This window comes from Dipteris shenzhenensis, chromosome 19 (genome assembly GCF_047967505.1).
Source record: "Dipteris shenzhenensis isolate YYH24624 ecotype China chromosome 19, Dip_SZ_1.0, whole genome shotgun sequence".
NCBI lineage: Eukaryota > Viridiplantae > Streptophyta > Polypodiopsida > Gleicheniales > Dipteridaceae > Dipteris > Dipteris shenzhenensis.
The window spans coordinates 9987122-9997571 of NC_141614.1; the positions used below are offsets into that span (position 1 = coordinate 9987122).

At 37.6% G+C, this 10450-nt stretch overlaps 1 pseudogene; it reads left to right on the forward strand.

The window, feature by feature from the left end:
• Positions 1 to 893: 893 nt before the first annotated feature.
• LOC147890053 (calmodulin-like protein 2 pseudogene) lies at positions 894 to 1460 on the forward strand (annotated as a pseudogene).
• The last annotated feature ends 8990 nt before the right edge of the window (positions 1461 to 10450 follow it).

Below are 10450 nucleotides of genomic sequence, written 5' to 3' on the forward strand. Positions count from 1 at the left end.
ATTTGTAAAGATAAAACTCTACCATGTTCTTGACATTGTTGTTTGTAAAATCAAGCAACTAAAAATGAGGATAAGAGCCAGGTTGACCGGTATGGAGCAGCTAGTGGGTGTTGGGTTTGCACATAACTTTGGATGCCTAATAAGCAAGAATAACGGGAATATTTGTGTAACAAGTTATTTTTCATGGGTAGAGAGAAGAGTCCACAAGTTGAGCATAGCAACAAAAATCTTTACACAATAGATGATTAGTATATTTCACGAAAGGAAAGTGGCTATAGAAAAAACATGGACAATATAGAAATACAAAACATGTGGTAGAAGGAGAAGTGGCTTGGTATTATAGAAAAAAGTTCAAAAAGTAAAAAACATTAAAAGCGACAAGCACCTCTCAAAGTTACCCTTACATACCTATTTGAGAGTCTTTTACTAAAGCCATATGACATAAAGAGAAAAGCTAATTCCCCATTTTAAATATGATAATGTGTGTTGAAAATGCGAATTTTAACCTTGAAATGCACCGGGTTTGAGAAAAAAAGGCAAACAATCTATGCATCAAATTTCTCTCACAAAACTACCAAGGGTAATGAATTTTGATTATTATGTTTTCAAACATATTTAGAACGTGCCGTAGTAGGAAAGTGGAGAGGCAATTGCAAAGGTCGAAGCGAAGGGGAAGGTTGGAGTGTGGTCCAAGGCGTGGCCTTTTAAATATATGCTATAATCTCACAAGGCTCTTTGATCTGCCTTTTCCTTTGCAAATGTCTTTCAAACCCCCTCATCAATCCTTCTGGGACTATACCCTTCACTGTAATCCCCTTACAAACTGGCTTCGCCTCTTCAGTACGCCCTTGTTCAAGTACCTCTCCCTTGCCACCTTCGCTCATTCCAACCAAATGATCTTGGACTCGCTTCCAGCCCATCACTGCATCAACAGCAGTTCAAACTCCCTTCGTGACTCTTCCAATCCTCCACCTACATCGTGCAGTCCTCATGGGCAGCTACTTGAGCGTGTGTTTGATCTCGTTGATAAAAACCACGACGGTTTGATCAGCACAGACGAACTGCGTCGGTTCCTATCGAAATCGCAATTGGAGATCTCGGACGACAGCTTGGACACTCTTATACAGTCTGTTGCGCCAGAGGTGGAGGAACACCTGAGCATAGAAGAGTTTCGATTTCTATATGCCTCCGTTCTGAACACAGGCAATGGGCGGTGGGAAGAAAGCGATTCTCGAGCTGAGGAAGAGAAAGATCTACTGGAGGCCTTTAGAATTTTCGATAGAGACGACGATGGATTCATTTCTCCGTCTGAACTGGAGGCGGTGCTTTCGAGCATGGGATTGTTAGGGGGAGCAACTCTTGGGGAATGCGCGCAGATGATAGAAAGTGCAGACGAGGATGGCAATGGACTCGTAGATTTCCAGGAATTCAAGAAACTAATGTTTCGTCAAACCCCGTGAAATAATACGGTGGGGGGCAAACTGGACTTTTACTAGTTTTACGATACATGATTCATAATTATTGATTAATTTGTTAGCAGTGCCCCTGAGAGGAGTCGGCTATAGCATCGAATTAAATGGCGCTTTGAATTTGGACTATTGAAAGGAGTTGGCTATAGCATCGATTTAGATGACGCTTTGAATTCGGACTACTGGTCACTTGGCAGCCATGGTGGCAACTAGAGTTTCGTGGAAGTTGCACAAGGGACTTTAGACAACTTCCCATTCAGTAAATGCTACATTATATGGCAAAATTTGCCCAATTTACTAGATGTAGAACCATTTTTTTCTCCTTCAATCTAGATAATACGATTTGCTGTATATTTAATCTAGGAAATTGCAATATGATAAAAATGCATTCTATCTAGGAAAAAAGTTGGTTCTATATAGTAATTGACAATATCTATATAGGAAATAAGAAAGTCTATGTAGCTAATTCATTCTATCTAGCAAAAGAAACAAAATCTATATACTAATTGTCAATGTCTATATAGGAAGTACATAAAAGAAAAGGAATTCTATATAGTAATTTTCAACGTTTATATAGGAAGTACATCACTATCTAGTTAAAGAAGTCATAATTTTCTAGAAGATATGAATGTCTATATAGAAAATTCATTGTATCTAGAAAAGAAATGAAGTCTATATATGATTTCAATAGTGTCTAGTAAAGAAGTTATAATTTCAATATATATAGTAATTGACACTGTGTATATAGGAAATACATTAGTATCTAGCAAATGTAAACATATATATAGCAAATTATGCTTTTCTATTTAGCAAGGACAATAGCTAAATAGCAAAGTAATTGTACATGTAAAACATATATGCATGACTATCTATATATTAATAAATAAATTAAGGATTGTAAAAAGTTTACCTTGCGCTACTAAACAATTGTCAATTTCTATATAGCAAGGGGTTAATTTATCTTTACAATCTTTTGAACAAGTAGTACCTCTTTTGTACTATCAATTGATTAAGTGTGTATAATTTCCATTTAAAACATATATGCGTGACTATAATAAACAAAGAAAATGATTGTCAAAAGTTTACCTTCTTCTACTAAACAATTGTCAATTTCTATATAGCAAGGTCAATTTATCTTTACAATATTTTGAGCAATTACCTCTTTTGTACTAAGTAATGTATATATGCCAATCTTTCAAAACCTTTGAAAAAGAATCGATTTGCATGTATACGCCATGTTTTGTAAATATAGTTGTGCTTTCATTGATTTCCATCGATACACCATCCAAACTTTCCATGTAATTTAGATGCCCCCTTGAATTAGGTCGAAAGTGCGTGGGGGAAGGGGAGCTTTTAAATAATAAAATAAAGCATCAAACTCAATAAATTATTATCAAAGCAATAAAATAACTTCTTACAAGAAAAAATAATGTAAAAATTTAAAGAAGTTTTAGACCTTGGTCTGAGAATTAGTAAAAGGTCCAATAGTAGAAAGTATTAATTAATCATGCCCATAGTGGGTCCTATACATTATTGATATCTAGAGATCCGCTATCAATCATAAAGTATTCCCAAGAACCTAAATAATTGGGGGTGTTACGTGAATGTTTACATAATGGTGATCGCAAGAATAAAGTAACCATACTTCTGAGCTAGTTCCATAAGCTTTTGGGTATGAAATTACTTCCATATAATTGAGTGTATGTGAAACCAAAAGGTAATTCTTTTCACACAAATTCACCACTTAATCAATTGGAGAAGAAGAACACAATCACACCACAAAAAGCGACAGCAGACTGGGTACAATCTCCCCCCCCTAGATGAGTGGCTCACGCTTCCTCATCTAGAGTATTTATGATATTTCATAAAAGCACCAACGAGCCAAAATTATCCCTTTCATCCAAAAATGAGGGATTTGCTTTACATAGCCATCTTAGGTCCCAAAATGAATTATGTCCTCAACAAATTATATTGCTCAAACGTGCAATAATAAAACAAATACAAAATTGGCCCATGGCCATATATAATGCGCTGTGCGACACCTCGATCGGTACCCTCGCACTAACTCCAATCCTCGCTATGAGTTCCACACCTATACTCAAGTCGCCAATTATGTTAGTTATTAACAATCGATTGAATGAATCACCGAATGAACCAATCCCAACATAACCACGCTCAAAGCACAATAATCAAGCACAACATCAATAACACTAGCGACATCAGTATTAACATGGAATCACCCACAATACCGACCATCTAGCATGGCAATACACAAGCCAGTCAGGCATCCCCAACTAACCACACAAAGTATCCACTAGGACCCCCGTCGCGTCCGGTGCGCTCCTATGGAGTACTTTGCCATAGTCACACTTGACTAAAATAATAATATCCAAAGCAAGATATATCAGAAAATATAATTTCCATAACATCCCTCTTGCTTGGATTGCAACTGACCTCAGTTGCGTGTTTGGTTATAGGAACTAAGGAGGTTTGGAAAAGTTCGAAAGAACCGCTCAGGCATCCACTGAGCATCATCTATTGGATGGTTCTTAAATTTGAGCAAGTATTTAGTATAAACATTTCCTTTTCGGGTCGAGGTCTGATGATGATCAACAATGCATTCGGGTTCTAGAATTTCTTCTTCATCAACAATCAATGGGGCCTCTTCATAGATAGGATGAATAGGTAAAGGTCCTTTGAAGGGCTTTAAGAGGCTGATATGGAAAGCATTATGTATTTTCCAATTATCAGGTAATTCAAGCCTATAAGCTAGATCATTGATTTTATGAATCACCTTGAATGGTCCATAAAAACGTGGTGACATCTTGATTACTGGCCATTTCTCAACACTCTTCAATCTTCTTTTCTCAATCTGAAGAAGTACATAATTGCCTTCTTTAAAAAGCATGTGTTTCTATTTCTTATTAGCTTGTTTTGTGTACTTCTCTTGAGCGATTGCAATGGCTTCTCGAACATCTTTGAGAATATTTTGATAGTCATGGGTAAATGCATCTGCTGCTTCCACTCTATTGGTAAATCGTGTGATAGGAATAGGTAAAACCTTCCCATAGATAATCTCAAAGGGTGCTCTTCCAGTTGCAGAATGAGGAGTATTATTATAAGCAAACTATAAGAGATAAATGTATTTGTCCCAAGTCTTTGGTTGACTTCCGGCATAAGCTCTTATCATATCCAGAATAGTACTGTTTGTAACCTCAGTTTGTCCATTTGATTCTGGATGAAAAGCTGATGAGAAGTCTAACTTAGTGCCTAGATTATGAAATAATGCAGTCCAGAAATTACTGCAAAACTTCGAATCTCGATCAGACACTATAGTCTTTGGCAAGCCATGATGAACAAAGACATGCTTGATGAATAAATGGGCAGCTTGCTGAGCTGTTAAAGTCTTCTTGCATGGGATGAAATAAGCTTGCTTACTAAAGCGATCTATTATCATCCAAATCATATCATTTTGGTTCGCTATAATAGGAAAACCTGTTATGAAATCCATGGATATTTGTTCCCAAGGCTGCGTAGGAATAGGCAAAGGCATTAGCAATTCTGGGGTCTTGCCTTTGTAACTCTTGATGTTCTGACAAGTGATGCATTCGGCTACAAACTTAGCCACATCTTTTCTTATAGTAGGCCAATGGAATTCTCTTGCTATCACTTGTAAAGTGGCAGTCACTCCCCTATGTCCCATATATGGTGGTTGGTGCATTTCCTCCATTACAATTTGTCTAAAGGGTCGAGTGATGCATAATTTCTTTTGATAAAAGAGGTATCCATCATTGCATGAGTAGTCCAACATAGTATTCCAATTGTTATTCTCTAATTTGTTCCATATATCAGAAAAGTCTGGATCCCCTTGATAAGAATTCTTCATACCTTCAAAAGGCTGGGTCTCTATGGTAGTGATGTGATTAATACTTGGCTTTCTGCTAAGAGCATCAGCAACTACATTTTCCTTTCTAGGTTGATATTGAATCATGGGCTGAAAACTCTGTATAAATGATGCCCACTTGATGTGCCTATCGGATATTAGTGGCTGAGTTAACAAATGCTTGATACTTTGCTGATCGGTTTTGATAAGAAACTCAGCTCCCATCAAATAATGTTTCCACATTTGTAAAGCATGCACAACAGCGGTTAATTCTTTATCATATGTGCCATAATTGCATTCTGATGGTTTTAATTTTCGGCTCTCATATGCTATTGGATGTCCATCTTGCATAAATACGGCTCCAATTCCATATCCACTAGCATCGGTTACAACTACAAAGAATGGTCTAGAGAAATCGGGTAATTGCAACATAGGAGCTTGTGTGAGAACTTCTTTCAAAGCTATAAAAGATTTATCTTGACGCTCAGTCCATAAGAAATGCTTAGCTTTTCTAAGAAGGTCTGTCAATGGATGTGCAATGTATGCGAAATTCTTGACAAACTTTCTGTAAAAGCTACACAATCCCAAGAATGATCTTAATTCATGTATATCTCGGGGTTTAGGCCACGTGACTATGCACTCAATCTTCTTTAGATCTACTCGAATCCCATCGTCGGATACAATGTGACCCAAATACTCTATCTGGTCTTGAAAGAAATTGCTCTTTTCAGGATTTATGTACAATTGATTTTCTTTCAAGAGTGAAAAGACTAGCTTCAGATGTTCCTTATGCTCCTCAACGTCTTTGCTAAACACCAGAATATCATTGAAAAAGACTACCACACAATCTTGGTGTTTAATAAAGATTCGGTTCATCATTCTACTAAAAGTAGCTGGAGCATTAGTTAGCCCAAAAGGCATTACTAGAAACTCATAATGTCCTGTTTGAGTTCTAAAAGTAGTCTTGTATATATCCTCTTCTACCATACGAACTTGATGATAGCCGGATTTGAGATCTATCTTACTGAAGACCTTAGCCCCTTTCAATTTGTCCAAAAGATCATCAATCCTAAGGATTGGATATTTGTTCTTCACTGTGATTTTGTTCAGTGCACGATTCATGGTCTCTTACTGATTTTTCATCCTCTCTCTATCAGTTCCTCCACTTGCTTTTGAATTTCCTTTTGTTCTAGTTGATTGACTCTATAAGGAGCTTTGCAAGGTGGAGTATTGCCCGGTAGGATTTCTATCCTATGATCTTCAGGTCGGAACATGGTAGTCCAGGCGGTAAATCACAATCACACCACAAAAAGTGATAGCAAACTGGGTACAATCTCCCCCCCCTAGATGAGTGGCTCACGCTTCCTCTTTTATAGTATTTCTGATATTTCATAAAAGCACCAAGGAGCCAAAATTATCCCTCTCATCCAAAAATGAGGGATTTGCTTTACATAGCCATCTTAGGTCCCAAAATGAATTATGTCCTCAACAAATTATATTGCTCAAACGTGCAATAATAAAACAAATACAAAATTGGCCCATGGCCATATATAATGCGCTGTGCGACACCTCGATCGGTACCCTCGCACTAACTCCAATCCTCGCTATGAGTTCCATCACCTGTACTCAAGTCGCCAATTACATTAGTTATTAACAATCGATTGAATGAATCACCGAATCAACCAATCTTAACATAACCGCACTCAAAGCACAATAATCAAGCACAACACCAATAACACTAGCGACATCAGTATTAACATGGAATCACCCACAATACCGACCATCTAGCATGGCAATACACAAGCTAGTCAGGCATCCCCAACTAACCACACAAAGTATCCACTAGGACCCCTGCCGCATTCGGTGCGCTCCTATGGAGTACTTTGCCATAGTCACACTTGACTAAAATAATAATATCCAAAACAAGATATATCAGAAAATATAATTTCCATAATAGTATGACTATTATAGCTTATTAATTATTTCCTACAATCAAGGGTAGGAAAAAACATATAAATATGGACATAATTTCTATTGCTTACAAAGGAATATAACTTGGAAATCTTTTCTTACATAGGTTAACAAAGGGGATGGTGAAACACATGGTTCTCGAAAGCTAATATATATAGATTAAGAAAACCATTAGGATTCTTGGCTCCATATTCATGTATATAACTTGGGATCCTTTTCTTACATAGGTAAATTGTGAAAGGGCCAAATTGCAATGCTTAAGAATGTCGATTTGGGCATCTTGTGCTTCACAAACATAATAAGTCTTAGAGCATATGTGCATGTGTTAGAAGGCTATGATACTTTTCACAAACCTTAATGAGAGTAGGATCCTTGTGCCTATAAATTTTTATGTGGATCGGATATCATTTTATAGTTGGGCATGAATATTTCCACATTTCTTACCTTGCATTGTACATGAGGGCTAAAAAATGCATTGTTGCATTTGTAGCATATGTGGGTGTATGCGATGGGTATGATACTTTGTACAAGCCTTAAGGAGAGCAAGATACTAGGGCTTGAAAAGCTTGATGTGGAGCGGATATAATTTTCATGGTTGGGAACACATATTTTTGTGTGTGACCTAAAAATATGCATTAGTGTGCTTCTAGCATAAGTGTGTGTATCAAAAGGCTATGATACTTTGCATAGGATTTAGTTAGCTTGGGGTCCTTATGCCTATAGATTTTGATGTGTATTGGATATCATTTGCATGGTTAGGAACACATATTTTTACGGATTTTATCATGCATCGTGCAGGAATGCAAAAATAATGCACCAGTGAGCTTCTAGCAACTGTGCATGTGTCCGATGGATGTGATACTTTGAGTAGTATTTAATGAGAGTATGATCCTTATGCTTGCAAAGTTTTATGGGGATTGGATAACATTTTCGTGGTTGTAATGCATATTTCTACATTTCTTACCATGCATCGTGCATGAGTACTTCTAAGTATATGCATCGGTGCACTTTGTGCAACCTATCCGATGGATATGATACTTTTCATAGGACTTGAAGAGAGTAGGATACTTATCTGTGCAAATTAGGATGTTGATTGAATGTCATTGGCATGGTTGGTAATGAATATTTCTACATTTCTTACCATACATCATGCATGAGTGCTAAAAATACGCATCGATGCACTTTTAGCATATGTGCATGTGTCTAATGGTTATGATACTTTGTGCAGATCTGAATGAGAGTATCATCCTTGTTCTTGAAAACTTTTTTGTGGATTAGATATCATTTGCATGGTTGAGCATGCATACTTTCACATTTCGTACCTTGTGTCATGCATGAGTGCTAAAAATATGCATACTTTCACATTTCTTACTTTGTGCCGTGCGTGATTGCAAAAAGTATGCATTTAGCACATCTGCGTGTGTCGAAAGGTTGTGATACTTTGTACAAAATTGAACGAGAGTGGGATATTTGATGTGGATCAAACATCATTTGTATGGTTGCTAATGCATATTTCAACATTTCTTACATGCCACTCTCATGAATCCCCGCATTTATAATGTATAATATTCACATGTAGGCCCCACATTTATAGGTTGCCAAATTTTTGAATGCATCTAGAAGGAGTGATCCTATTTCAGTGAGTCACACTCACTCACACACACACACACACACACACACACACACGTACACACACAGAGAGAAAAGGAAATAAAAGATATAGCATCAAATCATACTAGCTTTTGGATGCTATGATAGAACATACAATGGTATGGTATTGTAGGCTAGACTTAGTCTAAGTTATTCTAGTCTAGGGTTTTCACTTTATATTTGGGTTTCATATATATCCCAAGTCTTGTACTATTGTTAAACTATTCAGTGGAGCTTTGTGTGTGGACTACACTCTCGTGTTCTTTATCCACTTTGTGTCTCCCCACAGTTCCAACAGTTGGTATCAGAGCTTGGCTCCCGCATCTCCCGCATTGCTTCCCGTGCTTCTACCACTCCCGAGTTTTAGTTCTCTTGCAAAGAGTCACTTCTATTGCAAAGAAATCAGTCCAGCCATCTCGTTTTTGCCTGTAGCAACTTTTTGGAGGTCTCCTATAAGTGGATGCCTTCACCAGGGTCACTACTGGACCTAGGCGACTACAGACTTACTGTTTTTGGGATCTTTCGTAGCCAGACATCCTCAAAATCAGCTCCATTTACTGATTTATAGCACTTTTTTCCAGCCGCCTATCTTCAGGAGCTCCATCTGGGCTAGGCAACCTCATTCTGGGCACTTTTACTACTGATTTTGTCAGTTTCCAGTCCCTACATGAGCTCGAACTGCTTCTTGGAGCATCCCATGCCTGGACAACTTTAGATCTGGCATTTCCTTGCTATTTTTCATCGATTTCCAGCCTATTTTCAGTTTGCATTTCTCCAGGAGGACCATCTGGGCTAGGCAACCTCATTCTTGGTAGTTTTGTTGCTGATTTTGGACTGTTTCAACTCCCAAAATCTGGTCGACTTCTTTCTAGAGTCATCTTGAAGCTATTTTGGACTAGAAGATCACTTTTCTTGTTGGATGCCTTTTAAGCAAACATTTGCTTCAGATTTTATACCTTTAGTTGATGCTTATCAAGCCTTTGTTGGGCTGAGAGTTGAGAATACTTACAGAGCAAATACTATTGCCCATTTTGCCTTGTGATTCCAAAAGGGAATTGTGCTTTGTGACAACCTTTGTGGTAGATTTGCTATCTATATTTGCATTTTATTTTCAGGTTACTTGTGAAGTGCAATCATGTCTCTTTCTGAGTATTTTGGCACCTTGACTGAAGCGAATAAGTTGGAAGGATCAAACTATGCCTTGTGGTCTTTTATGCTAAGGAATATTTTGGTTGGAAAAGGCCTTTGGGATATTTTTAGTGGAGATGAAATTAGGCATGTGACTGCTCCTGGTACGCCTAGCAGTCAAGGTTCTATTGCTAGCTCATCTCATCCTCTTTCTAAGGAGCAAAAGAAGCTTGACCGTCGCAATGCTCAAGCACTTTTTTTGATTTCCTTACAGTGAAGAGGCACATCATGAAGACTATTATGTCTTGTACTTCTTCTAAGGATGCTTGGGACAAGTTGTCCCATATGC